This window comes from Dermacentor silvarum, chromosome 4 (assembly GCF_013339745.2).
Source record: "Dermacentor silvarum isolate Dsil-2018 chromosome 4, BIME_Dsil_1.4, whole genome shotgun sequence".
Lineage (NCBI taxonomy): Eukaryota > Metazoa > Arthropoda > Arachnida > Ixodida > Ixodidae > Dermacentor > Dermacentor silvarum.
The window spans coordinates 29,519,263-29,541,443 of record NC_051157.2 but is presented as its reverse complement, the minus strand read 5'-3'; the positions used below and the strand labels follow the sequence as shown (position 1 = coordinate 29,541,443).

The window sequence follows — 22,181 nt, the reverse complement described above, 5'->3', positions numbered from 1 at the left end:
ACAGCCTTGCAGGGATGCTGACCTGAAGAATTTTTGCAAATGCTATAATAGACCCTTTTTGTCATTAATGCATAAGGGTTGGCGTCCTTGACAATCAACACATGACGAGCCGAGGATAGGGTGGATACAACTCGTTTTAGCCACCCTGTACGGCGAGGCATTGAACATTTCGTGGCATTGCCAGACCATGGTGCAAGACAACAAAAGAGAGCTTCAGGCGCACCTCAGCACAGTGTTCCTCCGCGTTCGCCGCTGGAAACAAATGAAATAGAGGGGCACTTTGAAGGGAGGGTGATGCTAACTTGCATTCAACACCTTCTTTTCTGTGCCCACCCAGCCCCTCCAACAGAAGTATTTATTTCTTGAATACCCTCCTCAAAGAAGGAAAGAATGTGAAGAACTGAAAGGAAACAAGCGTGCCTGTCGCACTCTTTGCTATCGCGTAGTAATCCTCGAACTATCCGTTTCACGCATTCGCGGCGAAAGGTAAGAAATACGACGCATCTCAGAACCCTGGAAGTAGTTGTCGCTCAGCGGTCACAAGGGACGGTCGCATTTGTAGCAAGGGGCAGGAGCCGGCAAACCACGGTCGCCATCACCAGGAACGACATACCACGTGCGCTCTACTGCCATGATCCCGCTGCCGTGTCTCCTTTGGTTGCTGTATTTCGCGGATGTCCCCGTCACAAGTGAGTATTTGTCAAGCATCCCCTGTCAATACAATGACTTATTACTTGTGTCAGTATAGCTCTTCTTTATTTTATTTCATGTTTAGCAAAGTAGTATGTTTGGCTAGTTGGTGCACGCGCTGTAAACGTTTGTGGCGCGAAAGGTTAAGGGGACAAACTCACGAAGCATTTCGTGCGCGTGAAATGTTTCGCCTTGTCCTGTCGCTTTCCTTAATATAACATAGCAATTTAAGTCAGCTGACGGACTAGCGCACGCAAGTTGCTTGGATGCCAGCAGTACCTAAGAATAGTTTGAGTTCTGGCGCACGCAAGTCGCTTCATTACTCTAATCTAAGACTCTGATCGCAGTAGCGCGCCGCATTCTTACCGAACGATCTTGTGTACGAAGTGGTTTGTGAATACGGACCGAGGTCACTCTTCGCCAAGCATGTCGGGTGCATAATTCTTCGTACGGTTGCCATCACAAAGAAGGGGTTTCTTGACGTTCACTGCGATACACGGCGCTTTGAGAACCTGCCGACACATCTTCGCAGGTGCATAAGAGCATCGCGAGGATTTACTTCTGCAATGCGTGATTCACGCATTCCAAGTCAGGTCCGAAGCGTACCTGTTCCACTTTAGAGTTATACGTTGTAGCTTCTCCACGTGCATTTAGGATATTCCTTTCTATTCAGCGCGGTTCTCGCTTATGTTTGAACTCATAAATTTTGTTGAAGGATAGAGGCACGTATAGATTTATACAGCTAAATCCTGCATAAGTATGCCGGTTGCATGTAGCTCCACCACTTGCTTGAAGCCTGATTGTCTTCATGTGACGTCATGAACGTCGTATATGAGTTTTATTAGATAGAGTAAACAAGATCAATACGCCCATGATTACATGCACAAAATCCAATTTGTAGCTTGCAGGCATAAAAAAACACATTAAATTATTAGGTGTTACGTGCCAAAACGACGTTCTGATTATGAGACACGTCGTAATGGGGGGCTCCGGGTTAATTTTGACCACCTAGGGTTCCTTAACGTGCACCCAATGAACGGTACACATGCGTTCTTATATTTCGCCCCCATGGAAATGCAGCCGCCGTGGCCGAGATTTGATTACGTGACCTCGTGCTTAGCAACGGCAAAACCACTAAGCAACCACGGCTGGCGCAGCCATAACCGGGCACGCCATGTGTACCTTTTTCTTGCTTTGTTCGTTTTTTAGTCGTCTTATGAAACTGTTTTATGTACATTTCGCAGCTGCGCGTCCTATTCGGAATGACACAGCAACAACCCTTGCCTTCACTGAGCCCACAACGCTGACGTCGCCGACCACTACGTCATACCAAGAGCCCCTGTCATGGCGCCAGCCGGCATCGTTAGCCGACGGTGGACGCAATCATCCCTCACTGACTATTCTGAGCTTCCACCCCGGCTGCCGACAACGAGTCTTTTGTGAAGCGGCCCGCACCCTCACCTACGCGTTGCCCATGTCCAGGTCCTGGGAGAGAGTGTTCAGGTAAGGCACACGCATCGCAAGTTAAACCATTTAGTTACTTGTTAGCGGCACTTTCAGCCACCAAATCTGATCCTTGCGGGCAAAGCTAAAAGTCGTGTGATCTAGCCAGGAGTAGAACTCGCCCACTCCGCCATGATGTTCATCCACAGCCGCTATAGTCGACGCGTATATCCTTTCAGCCTAAATTTTGAACTAACGCAATGATTATTAAACGCGGCCAGTCGCCCAGCGCTTCTGGCGATTGTTCTTGGCTCGACAAATTCCATGAATTTGTCGGGTCATGCAGGCGGGAAGGTAATTCTAGTCATGGCGCGTATTGGGAAGAATGAAACAGTGCGTAGTATTGATTTTACAAAGAACGTGCACTTTGTCCAGTTGATAACAGCAAGCTATTCTTCTTTACATGCTTAGTCCTTCTTTGTTGAAACCGCAGGGAGAGGCCAGTGCCAACAAGCACCTACTTTGGCGCGTGGTCCAAAGGAATGCAGGGCCACGATTGTTCGCACCTCTATCAGGACTGCTCGGACAGTCCAGCCGGTTTGGTGATGCCGCTCCTCAGAGAGGCCATGGGACCACACGGATTAGTGAAAGCGTTCGTCAAGCACATGGATGCTGCCTCGATGCACAACGAGCTCATGGATCGCGGTGCACCCCGACCCTCGCTAGTCATGGAAAAGCTGCGTCAGGGCGAACGACGCTTGGCCGCCGCAGAACCTGTGATGCCGTCCAGTGAGTTTACCCCCCGTTGAAGAACTGAAGACGTCGTGGCGACCACACCTCGCCCGTGGAAACAGAAGTGTTGTGCGAATCATAAGCACGCATAACGAGATGCCCTGCCTTGTTACGCATTATGAACACGCTGCAGCAGCAAGCCATCGGCGCCAACCTGACGGTTCCGTGAAATAAGACTTTCTTCGACCCGGTCTCCGTTCAGAAGACTTGGTTTTAGTCCAGTTGTACTGAGATTGACTCTGAAATAAATATAGAAAGTCGAATATTTGCATCACTGGTTTATATTCAGGGGTTTGTGCTTGTTTCGCTTTAATTCCCCCTATTAATACGTTATTATATGAGCTCTTCCAGCGCCAAAAATGCTGGCGAAGGAGACTGAATGTTGGGGGGCAATTCGTTTTTTTTTTTTCTTCTTTTTTCGTGAGGTAGCTCTGGTTACTTATATTGTAGCGTAAGGTGCCTATTACACATTACGGCTGGTAGATAGGCACGGCATGCGGCGAAGACCGATAAGAAGTACATTTTCAAGAATTTGCCGTTGGGCGAGTTTGTTCGAGACATAGTCTTATTTCTTAGCGAAAAGATGAGAGAACAGATTTGAGAGATGCATTCTGTGCAGTGGCCAAGGGCTTGTAGTTTTTTTTTTTTTTTTCGTGCAAAAATTTAGACGCACGTTAAAAAACAAATAAATAACAGGTGCTCAAAGTAGTCCGGAGCTCCACTACGGTATTCTTCATAACCTACTATGCAGCTTCCGTACATTCAATCCCACAATTTCCTTTTCCGCTGGAACCTACTATGCGGAATGTGCAGATTGACTCTGTCAGCACTGCAGAACTGACGCCAAAATCGCAAAGCTTTTCATTCATAACTGCTTGCTGCCGGCCGCCTTCGCCAATAAAATGTCTAACATCAGGATAGGCAGCTGCTCTTGCAAATAGTTCTAGTGTGAGAACGTTGTTGTGAATACAGGCCCGGAATTACCGTTTACCCAGAATTACAGATAAACGATGGTAGCAAGGAATCTCAAGTAGATTCATGTTGCTTGCCTCTGTAGCAGATTTGCTGCAACTTTGTTCCATGAAGCAACTCTTCCATTTCTTGGATCGCCATATTGCTAGATCTAAAGCTTTCTTTTGTAGCTGCATACGTCCGATCAATCTCACGCTAATCACGCTGTCTTGAGTAATGCGCTCATAGACGCACTACAACAAATTTTGATCAGCGCATGGTACGCATTCTCTCCACCCCGCCTAGCAATGCACCAGATTTTTTACTGAAAGACACCACTGCTCGGCAATACAGCGTATGATATATACTGTCATAAGCGCGCGACAAGAAAAAGAAAAAAGAAGGGGGGGGGGGGGGGGGGCTTAAGTTTACATGTATTTTCATTCTGCTGCACTTTCAGTCTAGAGTGCGTGCTGCGTAGAGTAATAATCCAAATACTGAAAAAAAAAAAAAACACAGCGCGCGTGTCACTTTAGGTTTCGCTGAGTGTTCTTTCTTTTTTATCCCCCCTTTTCTCTCATGCCACTCTTCCACGAAAGCCTTCTCTTAGTTCCTTCACTGCAAGAAGGCAATACTTGGTATAGTCAGACGAGTCAATTGTTTTTCGCCACAGCGGTCGATGCAGGAGACGCTTCGCGATCTTCACGCTGAGCAAACTACTCCTTGTCGTGATATCGGGAGGCCTGTCTTCGCGCGTCTAATGCGTACAGAAACGTCAGTAGTCGTCGACACGTTGCCCAAGCATCTGATGGAGCCGAAGTCGCGTGTTTCAGCCCCAGCACTTCCGAAGCCCGCCCACAGCCTCTGGACAGCTTCTCCTACGCTTAGCTAGCTCCCCTATTCTAGGCTAGTTCTTGCGTCAAGTATTTATTTTTGCTTCTCGTGTTCTGTCACCCACGCCGTGGCACTTCTGTGTACCTCCACGCGTATACCCGCTTTGTTTCTGTTTCACGCATTGGGTGGCACTACCGAACTTATTTTACCGTCACGTCTAGGCGCCACTTTTCGGTGTTCATATCTGACCAAAACGCCGAGTCTCACTTCGCTCGAATTGTCGCTGGACTTCCAAGAGCATTGTCAAGGATGAAACAGCGCAATAGACAGGACGGAGCAAGACGAAACAACAGCATTTCACTGAGCAACGCGCTTTTGTACGCGAAACCTGGAATTCGGCAGCGGAATTTGAAAGCGCTACAGGACTTTCGTTTTCGGCTCGAGTCGTTTTCCGCGCACTACATCTTTGCTGTTTTGCCCCAATAAACGACGTTTAGGGGAATTTCGGTCAGATTAAGCGCAATACAACTTGAGGAGAGTAAGAAGTGCTGTCGTCGAAAGCCGTCGATTGATGATTACGATGCCTACTGCTGTGATGCCGCTGCCCTCTAATCTCATGGCTGCCGCGTTGGCGACTGCCTTTCGTCTGGCCGCATTCACCGACCGGAAGGTCCATCTCTCTATATTGCGCATTCGCCCAGCAGTAAATAAGTCCTGAGAAGCAAACGCAAAAGCACAGTATCACATCAACTTTAATTTTCATTTATCTTTCCTACATTATTCCCCGCGGTTTCCTTACCTAGCTACCTTGATGCAACAAAAAGCGATCATTTCTACATTGAAGAGACGCTGAAGGTAAACGTTACGATGACCTAGATTGATATTTCACGGCCTTGTAATTTCAAATATACCAACATTTCCGTGGGCCATGACCCGATGTTCCAGAAAGCACACGAAAAATTCACCTTACGTATTTTACTCTTGCAAGCGATGTGTTTTACTCCATAGAAATTCTGACAGAGTTTTGGAAACGTAATCTGCCTGCAGTCTAGATTGAGAAAGAGGAGGAAGTCTCTAGCCTGTTACTACTCTAGGGTATTAGGCGAGACTAACTAATATATGTACTTAGCGTCCCTTTAAATTGATAACACTGGTGCGAAAGACAGCCAGTGACCTCCTCGAAACATCAAACGTTGCAGACATTGCTACATACAGCGTGCCATCAGGCCTAATCAGCGGCACTATACAGCCTCAACACTAGGCGCAGAAGGCTCCGAGCCGACGGTAGCACATCAAGTCTGCCACGCAGTTCGTCAACGAGTGTTTTTCGTCCTCGAGCTTGATACCAAGAAAGAGTAACACAGAGGACTTGTTCTGATCTCCAACTGACCAGTAACCCAATTGACGTCTCGGGAAAACAAAGGCGCCGGTCATACGCAATGCAGCCCTTCGATCGCATGGAGCTGCCGCTTGCCTACCGATATCCGGAAATAAAAACACACACACACATTTTTCTGCACCGTCTCGAGTGGGCAGTCGGGCAACACTCTTCACGGCCTCAGTCAATAGAGCACGTTTTTGCTACAGTCAAATTCGCGAGCTTGTATGTTCTTTAGATACTACAACAATATAGGTGGAAACACGAGTCGACTGTACTTCCCTGCGAGCTTCCTAAACGACATATAGTCAAGTCAAAGATAGTAGTAGCTTGAGGATACAACCGAGAGAACGAGAAAAAAACGGAGACTAACCAGGTTTCGTTAGGTTTCTCTACAATGTGAGAGTGATAACGGGATAGAGCAGAAAGGAAACTGTCAGGAAGTGGTATACGCATGAGCACAAGTCAGCTCAATGGGATTCTGGCCTTGTTTAAAGCATGGTCAACAGTGGTCGAACAAGGAATGTCAATGAAGTCAACGTTTTGACGAGGGTACTTGTCTTCGTCCGAGTCCTGACAAGTCAAGTCCCCTTGTAAAAACGTTGCCACCAGAGACACTCCTTAATTGTTCGACAAGTCAAGCCATTTGTCGTTTTGTATCTGCTCCTGACATGTGTATACACAATGTCGAATAAAGATTTCATTGATTGACCACCGTTCATAACTTCAGACTTCCATCTTACTGGGAAGATTAGTAGTACTACTCTTGTTTAGCTTTGTTTACGGCAATTAAGCTATATAGCGTCCTGCATTTAGTGAAACCATGCGACCCGTATACACAAGCTAAGAATTCAGTGGGGCGGCATTTATTCAGTCAGTATAGGTTTTCTTTTTTCTCAGCGTAACGAATCTCCAGATCATGAGAATTGGGGTCACTCCTTCAAAACTACCAACTATGGATATATTCAGTGTTTGTCCTGAGTACGCACGCTAGCGACAAACATTGGTTGGCGTGAGAGTGGTTGGCTCCATTCTTTTGATACGGTTGAAACCAACAAGTCATAATAAGAGGAATTTTTGTCAGGTACTCCTGAGAGGGACTGCAGCTCTATGTTTCAGGCCATTCGCATCTACAGCTTCGTTCTCCAAATAATACAGGCTTAAACTGCAGAGCTGACCAGTTAAACATGTGCTCTACAGTTGGCGCCTATTTCCTCTCCTCTTGTCATCTATCATGTTACTCTCTGAAATCAAATCATTATTTTCGACGACAAAATTTCACGGAGTCACTGCCAAAAAGCCACAAATCGGTTTGAAAAGGGATGGGGCCCCGAAGCAGAGGGCAGGTGGAGAATGAAAACAGTAGTAAAAAATATATATAAATAGAGGCATGTACACATGCGCAAGTGAACAGAAACATGCAAACAGATTAAACTGCAAAAATACTGCCAAGCAAGTCCCTTGTTCTCCTCCACCAAGGGCACGTACAGTGTATATACGAGTATGTTCTGAGAAGCGTTTTCTCAATCATAAGTAACGGGTAAAAATAAAGACGCAGACAGTCCAAACGGTGGCTTGCGGTGTTTGTGCCTTCACTTGTTGTCCCTTTGACAACAAGTGAAGCTCGAACAATCAACTGATAGCTCGAACAAAAAAAAAAAAAAAAGTCAACTAGCCCGCGCAATATCACTACTTTTCTTCAGGCGACGGGCTTCTTCTGGCTTTCGTTGTTATAAATATTTCTTTCTCTCTCTTTCTATACGTATGAAATTAAGTATACATAGTTTTCACGTGACGTCAGAGCGCCGTCTGCTAGCGGTCGTCCGCCACGTTGGAGCACTGTAACCGATGCGCACGTATGTTTGAGCGCCGTCTGTGCAGTCTTTGGGCGTTGATTTTGCGATTTGCGAACTTTCGCGTGTTCAATGACGGCCAGGCGGAAGGAATTCTGCCGATCACATTTTGCCGAGCTGGTGGGCCCGACGCGTGCTCGCTACGAAGCGAAAATCAACACGTGCAACGGTGTTGATCCGTACACGTTGTGCGGCGGGACCGACACGACGACTGACGTCGACCTGCCAGCGGTTACAGCGCATGCTGACATTTTAAATTATTTGGTGCTGTCGACGAACCACGTATCGCTTACTGAAATGAAAGCATACAAGTCTCTTGAGGCTCACAACTACTTCACAAGTGGCCGGGTCAGCGGCATGACAGCAATGCGGCTACCCTCCAAGCGCGTCATCGTGTTGAGCGAGGTAAGGTTACAAACATTTTAAAAATATATTTGTAAATCCGTACCGCTGCAATAACGCGGTTAACACAGTACCCATTTGCATGAACTCGTTCCTTAGCAGTTCATTACGACACCGTGCACTGCTGACTGCTCCAAATGCTCGACGCTGCCGGGCATTATGTACGACGCAAAATATCTTATTTCGCTATTCGCTTAAGTAAATACGGCATTCTGCAACTCTGGTTAAATGTAGGCATAAAACGTAGAGCCCACTGCGATAGCGTTTCACTCCTTTTTTCACTGTGAAAAACCAGCGTTACTCGGGCATAGTGGGCAGCAAGGTGCCAGACAGAGCTTAAAATGAAAATTCTCGCTGTTCCGATAATCGGTTAAAATTAAACAAACGTGACTATAATTGTGGGCTCTGTGTACACATTTTAAGAAACACAGCAAATGAATAGTTGAACTGAAATGGCGACCGCACACACGGACGTAATCCACGTTCTTTACATCTTTCCTGTGTATGCGAGCGAGCCAGAGACGCCGACGCTCCTCCGACCACACTTTCGTGCGCTCGTATTGCCAAGTTATCACTTTCGGCAAGCAGTACAGCCCGGTTCCTGGCTCCATGCTCGTTTTCTGTGCGGCAGACTTGCTTCTCGCACTGCAGCTGATCATGGCACACATCGGCATTGCGACGCTGCGTCGTTAGACCACGCATAATAACGCGAAAGTATCGCACCCGGCACACGCAGCAAAGGCCGGCGCCACGGCAGTAGTTCTCCGTAATGGCGGTCATCTATCCCATACGCGCCGGATATGACCTCCGTGAAAACTATGCATACGTACACTCTATAGACTGCCTAGACAATCCGTGGAACGTAATCTCAAATTCAGGCTATATCTTTCTTCTAAAGTCTGTAAAGATAAACTTCGTACGACTTCGCAAAATTAATTTCTCGTAGCGAACTGCGACCACGAATGGGCGTGACCATGGCTCCGGGAAGTAGGCTTCTAATTTGATGATGGCTGGTGCTATCGCTTCACCGAAACTGCATCCCCGATTTAGCGAGAGAGAATAAATACTCGACGAAGGCGAGCACAACTACTGACAGCCCGGCTCCCAATGTCCAGAGAGACAGCGGAGTCGCCCCCGCGGGAGTTTGACGAATGTTCCCGAAGAGGAAATGGTTCACCCTCCCCCCCCCCCCTTCTCCCCATCCCAGCTCCCTCATTCCTTACCACTCACCCGCGTCCGAGCTTATCGACGACGAAAAGGCTGCACTGATTGTGGCCTCTCGAGCTGCAGCTGTGTTCGCCATTCGGGAAGGATCGTTTACCGTAATGTAAACAGCTCGCCGGTCTCTAGTGGCCACTTCATCGGGGGCACGGAATGACCTCGATCTACCGGTAGTACTGTAACGCCCAACGTATCATTTATGCTACGCTGAATTTTATACCTTAATATTCGGATTTATCCATGTTAAGTTAAAGCACAGCCTGTGGTAGCGTCCTTGATAAGCTGCAGCCACGTTTCGGTTGTGGGTAGCTTAGAAAATCAATTACCAAATGATTCATTACTACGCTAATTAGGCTGTCGCTCAAATGACATTTATTTTCTTTTTTGTACACGTGTACTCTCCCTGGCAGGAAATAACGGTGGACAAGTTTGAATTTTCGCTGATGTGCAACTGTGTTTGGGCAAAGTTGGCTAAAACAGAACTACGTAATCGAGTTGGTTCCGCTTAACCAAGCCGGCCCAGGCTAAAAGGTCTAAACGAACCGGTTCAGACATATCTAACCGAGCAAGTTTCCGGATCTAAGAATACGATTGTGCTGTTGAATGTTAAACGGAAGGTTTAGGTCTTCCGGAAACTGGAAACCTTTGGTGGGCGTAAGTTTGAACTCGCACATCGGATCAAAGAAATCACATTAAAGAATTTTGCCTGAACGTGGGCGGAACATTCACAGATGCGAAATATCAATTCACCAAAAAAATTAACATTTTAGTACTTTCATTCTGTCTTTCTTATTTTTTAGTGAATAAGCTAGAACTCACAAAGCTAATGCTAGCGCTTTTTCGTGCGTTCGAACAACGTCAATAACATTTAAAAGGGCCCAGACACAAATGGAAGCGTTCCTCTGACTGTTGAAAGAATTTCTTCTGCATTAGCAAAAGCGTACCTACCTGTAGTGATTTTGCAAGTTAACTAAGGAAAATGGTCGAAAACTATCGTTACCTTTCTCTATCTACCTTGAGTGTTGATTCCTTTGATTCGTTCACTACCCCGCACAAAGAAACAAACAAGTGTGCGGGCGCACGACGCAAGCAAAAGTAATTTACAGAAACCGCAGTGCAGAAGCTAGGTGAAAGAAACTGTAACAGTGTCACTCTGACTTGGGAAAATTTTGATGACGAAGCGCTTGCAGAGTACTTGCACGAAGCTTTCCGCGAAGCGTCGGCAATCTTTAACAGAGAAGCTGTTTAAGCCGGGCGTAATGTGTCTGCTGAGTCGAAAAATATGGGCCGATCCTGGCGGCAGTGCAAAAATGGTCCAAGCGCAATGGCACATACCCGCCTGGCTAAGGCCCGTATTCACAAACGTAACTTAAGTAGGGCGTCAATAAGTTTTAGGAAAGTACTTCAAAAATGTCACTTAAGTATCACTTTCGAAAGTAACACTTTCCGGGTCAAGTATGTCGTCTGGTGTCGAGGATACGTAAATAATGCACGTGTACGACCGCTTCAATCGTAAAAAAAATGGCCTAAGTCTAGCTAAGCATGGTTGGGACTACTTAAGCTTAGTCAGTCATCAATAGCCAATCAATAGCTAATCGATCAACAATCAATAAATTCCGGTAAATGCTGCGGATTACTTGGTAGTGCTTAGCCTAGCCCAAAAAGCCAGGACTAGCGAGGTGCCCATCAGCTCCGCTGTCTCTTTAGCATTGCGCCTCCAGTGCAAGCTACGCTAACTTTTTTTCTGCGTCTTCGGCGCTTGTTAGCATCTGGATAATGTATGTAACGTGCGCCAAAGGTTAGCATCAGTCACACGCACACATATAAATGCGTAGAAGATAAACAGGAACGTGCTGTGCTCAAAAAAAAAAAATACTGAAGCAGTTTCCAACTGTCGCAACACTCTGTGAGACTCAGGTGTGTGTAATGAAAGAGTAATATGTTATAGAAAATACTGCTGTTAGAACTGTTCTGTATAGGCACGTTCTTGGCGTAATATAGGCTTTGCCTGTAAACGATGCGTTCTTTTCTCCTGCCAATATTCGCAGAGAAGTCGGGTGCGCTCGCTAACAATAAACGCCCCAGCGATATAATGCAAACAAAAACTGTAGAAGGAGCTATCCACGTTACATATACCAACACGTTGGAACGTACAGTCAGACAGCTGGTGCTGTAAAACAACAACAACCAATGAATGAACCAATGAATAAATCATTGCGTGTAGCTATAAATTATTGTAAATATACAATTGTAGAAATAAAGGTGGGGAGAAAATTGTGTCTCGAGAAACTACGTAGAAACAATGGGACAAAAGAATAAATTTTTTTCTCGCAGTGAAAATTAGGGGCCGTGTAGACACAAAGGCTTCCCTTCGTGAATGTTCTTTGCGATTGGCCTGTCATCTTCGCTAATAATATGCGTTCTTACGCATCTGCTCTTACAAACAATCCTAATGCAAGAGGTTTTTGCGAATACGGGTCCTGCACGGTCTGAGTTGGACTGCAGAATTAATCGCCCAGATTCTTGCAATAACGCTTTTTTTCGTCCATATGTCGACATGAACTGCATTAGCCGACCAAATCAGCGTTGTGGGCAAAAGTTCCTTCACGCATGCAAGCATGTGACAGTGCCAACGTTACGCAATGTCACAGACCGGTATGGCACAAAGGCGAGTTTCGAGCTCAACAGAGGTCAATTTCTCGGAGATATATTTTTAAGCCGCTTTGAAATTCAAACTATAGCCCGTCTTGGAATAGCTATTTCCCACATTCGCCTTAACAGTATAGTGTGCCACAACCTGGCAATGCGAAGCAATGGCGTCACGGATCAGCGAGACGGCCTACGCTACCCTCCTAACGTTGCACAGGTTATCGCACGTTCCCCGCTACTCCGGAAACGGGATCAGCCTTTGCGAAAGCCTGCACCGCTCGTTCCCCAACCAGCCTCTCGTGTAGCTCGTTCGTGTCAGTCGACCCCGCCGACAAAGCCGTCCGGGACGCGCGATAATGAAGGCTCACTTTGGTACCTGTTCGCTGCATCTTCACGGACTAGATTACCACTTCTAACGGACGGGTGTTTCAAGGGACGCCTGACAGCCGGAAAGCAGAGCTCGGCGATCGCCACATTCATCAGCGATGCAGTGAGAAACGGGTATCGGGCGACCCTTCACTTGACTTACTTCACCGGAGTGTTCTTGTTTGTTTGTTTTGCTTTGTATTGTTGGTACTGTTCATTGCATCACTCTTGGGTCGTTATGACTCGGTGTACAGTGTCGTGCACTTATAGGAGGAACACCTCATTAATATTCAAGTCAGGATAACTTCAGTATTTCTTTTCTACATTATGCACAAAGTGTGCCCTATTCGACAACCTATGCCAATTGGTTGTCGATGATGAAAGCCTAAAGTCTTCAGGATTCCATGCCACATTTAGGCTGCTATAAGCGTTCTAATACTGATGAGGTGTTTTTCTTAACAGTGGATGATTCTGTACACGACGGTGTCTGAGTAAAAGGGAGTCGGCGTACGTTATTGTACTATACTTGTGTGTCAGCGAAACATTAGTCCTGTGTACTATGCTGTACTTTAAGCGAATTATTAATCTACTGCCTACATAAGTAAGTTTCTCCGTGCCTGAGCTCTTGTTTACTCGGGCCAAGGCTCTAAAAGCTTCAACTACGTAGAAGCGTTTTCTGATTGCTCGGCATCAGGACTATATACCGCCACTTATGATTGGAATTGACGTGACTGCGGGGTTATGATGATCGGCATCCATAGACTATGCTAACGTAAGATATTTATAAATATGGACACCATTCGTACGGAACTTTAAATTTTTCTAGCAAACTCTCAAGAAATAAAAAGCGAGAAAAAAGAAAAGAACACACAGACTGTCATAATTGTTCTGACAGATTCTTGGCTTTGAAAGCTAGGCATAAAATGTATGTGCAGCTGCGTGGAGACAATATTTAATTAAAAATTATGGGGTTTTACGTGCCAAAACCACGATCTGGACCACCTGGGGTTCTTCAATGTGCACCTAAATCTAAGTACACAGGTGTTTTCGCATTTCGCCCCCATCGAAATGTGGCCGCCGTGGCCGGGATTCGATCCCGCGACCTCGTGCTCAGCAGCCCAACACCATATAGCCACTGAGCAACCACGGCGGGTGAGAAAATATTTAAAGAGGCACTAAAAATAAACACTAAATAAGCCGAGACTCGTAAAGTATTCGTCTAAAACTCTATTTCCTTTAACTTCGCGGTAAGAGGTGGGTTAATGGATGAGAAAATGACGGTAAAAATATCAATTTTCCAGAATTTCGCGCCGAAATTCAAGAGCCGGTACGTGAGTGCGGCGTCACTGATTTCAAAGTACATTTTCGAGCTTTAGTGTGGCTGTTATTCAGTAAAAGTTCTTGAAACTTGCTAAGTTTCGTCCTTGGAGCTTTTAGAATACAACGTAGTACACCTTTACCGATAGGAACCTAATTAGACCCGAGCCGACGCCTTCTTGACCATGACGTCACAGTGAGCTGATGCGGGAATTTAAAGGTGGTGTCGCCCCCGTCTTTTGTTTTTCTGACTTGTCTAGATTACCAAGCCTCCTATCGCGAAAAAGTGGCCCCTTCTGTTCTTGTTTTCCTTTTCTTTTTGCCAGTGTACGTGGAAGCATAATTTACTAATACAACCTAATACCGGTATCACACAGCCACTTTCGATTTCGATCGAGCCCGATCTGGATCGAAATTTTCGACCGCGATTGCCTCCCTTCCGCAGATTGAGCAAGAAAGCCACTCGCGACCAGAAATGTAATCCCGATCGGGATCGATCGCGATCAAAAGTGTGCCGTGTGACGTCCGTATAACTTACTTTTCTCTTTATAGTGTCCCTTTAAGCGGTGTCCGAGATGGCTGACGGCGCTCGAAAATCATAGTTAATTTGTATCAGATGTAGCAGGGCCCCCATTTCAGGTACTTTAGTTCGGAAACTCTCACGGCTGCTATACAGCTATTGCGTCGTCGTGCCTTCCACATAAAGTCTACTCATCGTGTATATACACACGTCTCGTTCCATTCATGTTTCAACATTCTGAGTAGGCTTAATTCTACCGCAGCTCCTGTTCGACGTTGTGCTCGTGCACGCGCGGCTGCCCCAGGAAGTTGCCTCCGCCGGCGCATGAAGACAAATATGCCACCCCTTTCGCAAAGGGTGCCATCGTGCTATACGATGATGACTTCGCCGCGGTTGCATGATTCATGTTTGTGTGCTGCCCCGGCGTCGGGCCTACCCACGAGACCACGCCCACGGCTCTCACTGTGAAACATTGAAGCGGCCGTCGCGTGAGAAGTGGCGAACCACCTACGCGGAGGCTCGAATGCCGAGCGGGCAACGCCCCCTACTCGCTTCGCCTATACTTGTGTTTTGTTTGCTTGTTTTTTTTGTTTTTTTTTTGCATTGCCATTGCCGCGTGTAGCAGCTAGCTCATAAGCTTGGTCCTGCTCTCTTTTTTTTTTTCTTACTATACATTGGCTAAGTGCCATAGGCGAAGTAAGGAAGCGAGAATTACGCCATACTTTCTCTCTACTTGATGAAATAGCGCGTTCATTATTACGCGTTCGTTGCGGAGCCATGTCTGGTTGTTTGGGCTATCGCCATTGCCCTCTGAGCTGTTATGGCGAGAAAGAAAGCGAGCGGAGGACAACCTTTGCAGCGTTTCGTAGGAACAGCTACTTCTTTTATTATACACATATAGTTATGTTCATGCGTCTTTGAGGCAAGATCCGGCATTACAGAAGTTAATCTAAGTTCTCTGTTCATGCGTGCCCATATAGACCACATTCCCAACTGGATAGTTGCTGAATTGCAATTTTGCCGACAGTCGTTGGCTTCGCTTGGAAATGTCAACAAAACGTTCTAGATTGCGTTTCAGTGGATACTTTCACTTGTTGGTATCACTGGGTGATAATTAAAGAGTAGAAGCTCGTGCCAACGAGATGATTTCAAGGCAGTCAACAGAGTGATGCGATGGGCCACTAACTTCCGGAGGAAACAACTCGTCGGCCCTTTCGAACACTATCCACATCAGTGGGCCGCACAAAAGCCTCCTTGCTATACCGAGCACAAACAAGCCCGGAATGAGTGTTCATTGCAAAGCATGGTGCTTCTCCATGTTGCTCCTCGGAAAGACAGCGGATGGTGCCCCGAGAAAATCACGTGCTTTCCGCTCACATTTACCCGACCGCCTGAATTGATGGACACATGGAGACACGCCTTCGTAACTCGGAAAGAGGCTCTGTGACGGAGCAATTGTCAAATCAGACTGCTATAGGCTAACCACGCTTGTAGCAACTCCACTATTATCACCACTATACGACTGCAATAAAACTGCCAACTATACATTTTTGGCTGTGTCGTGGAATGTGCATCAGGATGAAGATGTTAAGAACAGACAGAATCAAGACGGGTGGACCGGAAAACAATGTGCAATCTTTTCTCGGACACATTGCTGCAATTGTACACAGCGGAGCTGCTTGCCTTTGATTTTTTTTTCTTTATGCCTGGTGGAAAATCTTCCGAATAATAAAAAAAAATATTAACGCTGTCTGCAGACACATTATTTCTTAGTTGATGAAAAGTGTAGTGACACGAAGTGAATAGAATGTCAGAGTTCACAAATTATCACGCTATATCGACCTACAGTTCACATGTTATCTAAGACTATAAAACGGCCACAAAGTTATCTATGGCCAGCATATATCTATAGACAAGTGATTAATTTTTGAGGGTGGATACTCCCAGCCATTTACACGTAAGAGAGCGGTTGGGGTAGGCAACAACCACAAGCGTTTGGTCACTTGTGGTTGAGAATAAGAATGTAACTCCAGTCAATGGCAAAAATGTCGTATATGAGCAGTGTGACATGACGCTGACCCTTATCAAGACGAGAGTTCGTCAAACCTTGAACTTCGTTACAGTGATTCGCAATTTATATGCACGCATTTACACTGACCGTGCACGAAAGCCAATAACAAGATAAGTATGGTAGCGGCAAATAATAACCATTGACAGAACAAAGAACAAAAGTTTCTTTTGCACAGTTAACAGCGCCACTAGCTTTACACGCTGTTGTAAGGGCGTTGTTTATAAGGTCCCGCTGCCTTGCGGCAAGGCTTACATTTGCAAACCGGCCGTTGTATCAATCTTCGCTTAAATGAACATTTGAATTCCCCAAGAGGTACATCCAGCTCCTATTTATCAAGTCATTGTTTGTCATGTGGCAACACCGTGTATTTTACTTTGGTGATCTATCGTGCATTTCGTGTGGTAATGCAAAACTGTGCGACAACACTTTTTCTTTTTCATTCTTGTCTTGTGTATAGTCACTATTACTGACGTGTTTGTGAAGTGCCTATGAGCACCAGAATACTGTTTTCTACAATTTATACACATACTATGAGTAATGTAAGATATATAATTTCCGTCACTTTTTTTTTCGCTCTCTCTTCATTATTTCGAAGTGCCTACTACACATTCGTTTGCGACCTTCCAAATAGCTCAAATGTTTCACTTCACCGATCATGCATCTTTCGTTCATTCAACAACTTAACGTTATGGGGAAGGTGGCGATATATCGCACTTGTCTCCAACAATTTCAATGCACAATAAATAAATTAATTAAGAAATAAACATTACGAACATAAGCACTGCGAATTCGGTCATCCACAGGCGTAATTGGAGCTGACGTAGGCTCCAGCTACGCTGCACGGATTAAAGGATGGCCTCCCGAAGTTGATACGCAGCACCCATCGTCGTTTGTCAGGACATCCGAGTCCGCGCTGTCTCCACGCGTGAAAGCCCTGGCTTGAGCAGCACGCATTGCTACCTTTCCCCGCTTCCAGGAGTGGCTGCAACGATAGTTTATGGCCTCACGCCGATAGCGAATGAAAAAAAGACGAAAAAAAAGAACGAGGGCTTTCTCAGGTTGCATCATGCAGTGGAGTCGGCTTGTGGCGGCTATACTTTGAGAACGCAACCGGGCTTGTGGCGCTGGTATTCTAAGCTAGGTCAACTTAGCGCCTAATGGCGGACAGACACAAACAAAAGAAAAGGGACATACAGTGACGAGCACTACTATATAGACTGTTTATTAACAGTACGGCCCCTCCCGATAGACGGAGGGGTTGTTCTTTTTGTCTTCTCTTCTTTAATCGTTACACGAATTTTTAAAAATCTCCTGTGACACGCTGCCCAATTCTCCTTCTTCGAAAGGAAGATTACTTGAACATGAAAATAAAAAGCATAATCGTATAATTACCGAAATTTGGCTACTTAACTTTTAAACTAATTACTTTACGCACATACTAAAATTTACAATTGTAGCCGGTGAGTTCGCAAGGGATATTCACTAGGAATTGATTCTGATGATTGCACAAGTTTCCACGTATACGCCTTCCCAAAGTGTGCAACGAAATGCATTGGCGTTTCTGCTATTTTTGAACTTCAACGCGTAAAAAGGCATTTGGTTTAGTAAGTATGTGGAACAACAGTGCGTCTTTACCACAAGTACGACGGCGCTTATCTCAAATCTGCTGCTAGTTTTATAATTGGTTCCAAGCGGGTATGCCTTTTGGCATCACCGGATTTACTTCGTAAATTGCAATGTGTGCGCTAAAGCGATTAGTTAACAAGATTATAAGTAAATTTTTGTTAATTGATCAATCATGCCTATTGATTTCGATTTCGCCTTTAGAGAGATCCAGCTCAATGGGAAGATTTGTGCTAAAAGAAACACGTAATTTAACAGTGGGGATTTGAACTTACGACAATTAGATTGGCAGTCCAGGATTCGATCGCTCTGCCGATGCTACCCCAATGTACAATAGTGGTACTGGAGAACGCGATAGCAGCTGACGTGATTGGCTAACAGCCGCTCGACATCTCTGTACCAGATAGAGAAGGCACCCGTGCCGTCTTCGTGATCTAGCACACCGCCTTGCCAGCTGCGGAGGCTGTCCTAAATTAGGTTTTGTTCTTTTACGTGTAATGAAAATGATTGAGCGCAACTGCTCCGTCTTCATTAGGCTTCTTCTAGAGCTCGGCTTCCTCTCACGTTTACTGGATGACACAGATGTCGTCTTGTTTTCTTCACAGGGATAGTGGGAGGCCTATTAATGGGGTAGCCCAAATATAAATTTCAGGTATGCCGAACGAATCCAGCAGAAAGAAGCTAAAGGATTGTTTTTGTAGAGGTACCAGTGGCTAAGCCCTGATACGTAAGAGAAGGAAGAAAAACCGGGTCTTTCCACTTCACCACCGGTAGGCGCAATTTCTACAAACGCATACGACTCACACTTCTTTTACTTCAGTAATGGAGATTGCTCGTTCGCACCTTGCGAATGTTCACTACAGCAAACACCGCACGAAACAGAAAGGCTACTGCACATAATACTTTGCCATCGATCAGGTCATTGCTTCGCCTTACGGGCTAAATCGTATTTTCTAAATTTATTTTTGAAAATTCTTGTAAAGTTAAAAGAAACACCAGGTATGTATGTACTATTTGGAGCACATGCACCGCGTAACATCATAAACCCACCAATAACCACGCCATAAAAACCGTGAACGTCAAAGAGCGGCATTCATGAAATCATACTCGGAACAATTCAGGCTCGTGGACGCCTCCCTGATACAGATAGAGATAGGCAGTGGGCTTGCCAATCGAGGCCTTTACGCACTGGATCAATGTTCTGTTCAGGCTTGCTACGGAATTGAACAGAATCCATTAGGGTTATCGAGCAATGCTATATGACCTTAGGACGTCCACACATTGAAAACTGAACAGAGATAAGCCGAGCTGAAAATTTCTAGCAGTAGTAGCTTGGAATGGTGGCACTCATTCGTTATTTCATTGTTAAATATTTACAAATAACAACCTCAATGCTAAACAGAAAACAGTAACACGCGCACATGTCGCGTTGACATGGCGGACGCAGGAACTGAGCACATAATGATGCGCCCGACCCCCCCTCCCCCAAGAAATGCTCATAAGAAAACTTTGTCACGAAATATTGAGTTCTGACTGCAGTTCGTAGTGTCAAAACAAAGGCCGGTGGGTGATATAGTTTTTCTTGAAAACGTCCATCAACGTAGTGCACTTGTTATCACTACGACGTTCAGAAAAACACTACGTTTTACGGTACAAAAAATAAATAAAAAAGATAAGCGATGTCACATGTGAAAAACACTCCTAAGGTACGGTGGAGCCAAATTATTATCTGTTTCGTCGAATCTTCAAGTACAAAGTCACGTGCCGCATATTCAACAGAGAGTAAAGATTCGAAATAAGATCGTTTGAAAGATGCAGTTGGCGACGATGAGGGAAAAAGGAAAAGAAGCTTTAGTCTTCATCCTGAAAATTTAGCGATCACTAGCTCTGATATTGAAGCTTTCTTTTTCCTCACGATCATGCAACGCACTTCGAGTGCTGTGGCATTACATTTTTTTTTTCGCTCTTTATCTCGTGGTGGCCAGCTCAGGCACATTTATAGCCACACTTCTGCTCCCCACACAGCTATTGCCCTAACGAAGAGCCTTATCGAAATGTTGGCTCCGGGTAACTCTTCTGCAGTTGGGCCATTTCATATCGATTCAAGACCACATCTTCGTGTAGCGTCTTTATCGCGTTGTCTCTTCCGCTCTCGCAACTCACACTTAATAGGCTGTGCTTCCAGGTACCACTTCCGCCATTACCATACTTAATCCCATATGGCCAGAAGCATTATCTGCCAGCGTTAGTATACAAACAGGCTATGAAGTTAATACTGTATTGTGTTCTCCGTGCTTTGTTAAACAAGGATGTGTGGAGACTCGTAATAATGGCGAACGAGAAAAGTGCCCTCCCCAGTGGTCCTTCATGACCCCGACAGTGTCCATGTACTAGGTTACCAACTGTGGATACCAGGGAATGGAACATTCTTTGCCCACTTGCTCAATAAACACCAGTTCACAGACGATTCTCTTTGCCTTATACTAAATAAAGGACCGCTATTCATATCTGCTGCAATGAGCGTTTAAATGTATCCAATTTTCTATTTGTTCTCAGCTGGTAACGTTACTTTGATGCTAATATTTGCCTTTCATCAATGCGTATGCCATAAAAATGCATGACTAAGCTGGTTTGTCGCTGGCAGCCGACTGGTCTGGGCAGTAGCTATAGTGAAACTGCTGCATTTGCAACATTTTTACTAACTTTCCACATGACAAATTTTGCGTAGCATATTTTGTGGGAAATAAAATCGAATTCAGAGTTATAGAGATATCGCTTCGCGTTAGCAACATGCTGTCTGTTGGAGGACGCTCCCGCGACTCCGCATCTTTTATGTTAACGTCCTCGCATATACACCTGTGAGCAAAAGTATACGGACCACAGGGTCGCCGAAAAAACTGAATTTCGTCGTAATTAGCATGCATAAACTGAAATTAACGAGTACACTGGAAGTTCGCAACGCCAAGTGGGGACTGTAGTCCTCAATTTCAAGTTTCATTCGCAGGCAGTTGAAGAAACCGGCTTTTTCGCGCAATCTCTGGTCCGTATACTTTTGCTCACGGGTGTACACTGCATCCATTATCAAATAGAACACGTGATTTTAGAGTTACTGCGAATTTTTCCTTCTGAAAACTGTATATACACTCAACCGGCTTTGCAGAAAATGACTTGTAGTTGGTAGCCTTGGTGTCTTTCGATACCCCTGTATAGTGCATTGGCACAGCTTCAGCAGACTATACAGCGTCAGCAAAGTGCAAACCAGATTTTAGAATGTTTCCTTTAACAGTACACCACACTGTACGCAGTTGTCACATAATCATCCTTGCATGGCTTGAAGCTTCTATCCATGGCAACTGAAAGTTGGAAATGTGGGCCGCGTGCGGCGGCCATAGTAAAAGGGCAATAGCCTGCCCCGTATTAGGCTTACTCGTAATATACCTTCCCAGAAGTCCTCACGCAAACGGAACCTATGCTGTAATACATACTGCCGTCACTTCAGAGCTTTTTCGATCGTTAAGGCTACTACTGAATCATTAATTTCTTTGGATCATTAGGACAATGCCGTTCATAAGGATAAGCGTCAACGATCAAAGTTCTAGTGACTCTAAATCAAGGAACGTGTACAAAAGGGATATGCAGGATTGCAGGCAGACTAGTCGCTCTGGCGTATTTACGCATGACAAACGTGGCGCACAGCCCACGGATGAATGACGATAGGAACACAGGAAAAGATAGAAGGCGGGACAAGCTAATTGGAAGTCAACGCTAGTCTTATGTTCTTGTCCCTCATCTGCACTCTGAACACGCTGCATGCCATCGTATTCACGGCACACAAAACCAGTGGATCACTCCTCACCTTCTGATCATGATGAAAGAGGCGCTCACCAGATGATACGAATGCTGCCATCATGCGAATGGTCCAGTCAACCCCTGCAAAAGACAACATCTGCGTCACTAAATAATGATGAAGAGATAGAAATGAATCGATCTCAGAAAGACTCAAAAACAATCCTCTCTGTTTTGTTCCGCATTTCTCAATACCTCGTAAAATTTCGTCTGTTCGTTATCCTA

The 22,181-nt window shown here is 45.4% G+C and overlaps 1 protein-coding gene across 1 annotated transcript in view; it reads right to left on the bottom strand.

The window, feature by feature from the left end:
* The window catches only part of LOC119449689 (cyclic nucleotide-gated cation channel alpha-3), a 262,884-nt gene that overhangs the window by 157,143 nt on the left and 83,560 nt on the right, over nucleotides 1-22,181 (bottom strand). The window contains exons 2-3 of the mRNA XM_037712924.2: nucleotides 21,967-22,040; nucleotides 11,701-11,734 (exon numbers count right to left, since the gene is read on the bottom strand). The gene's annotated coding sequence lies outside the window, so the exon portion shown is untranslated. The remainder of the gene's footprint in view (nucleotides 1-11,700; nucleotides 11,735-21,966; nucleotides 22,041-22,181) is intronic.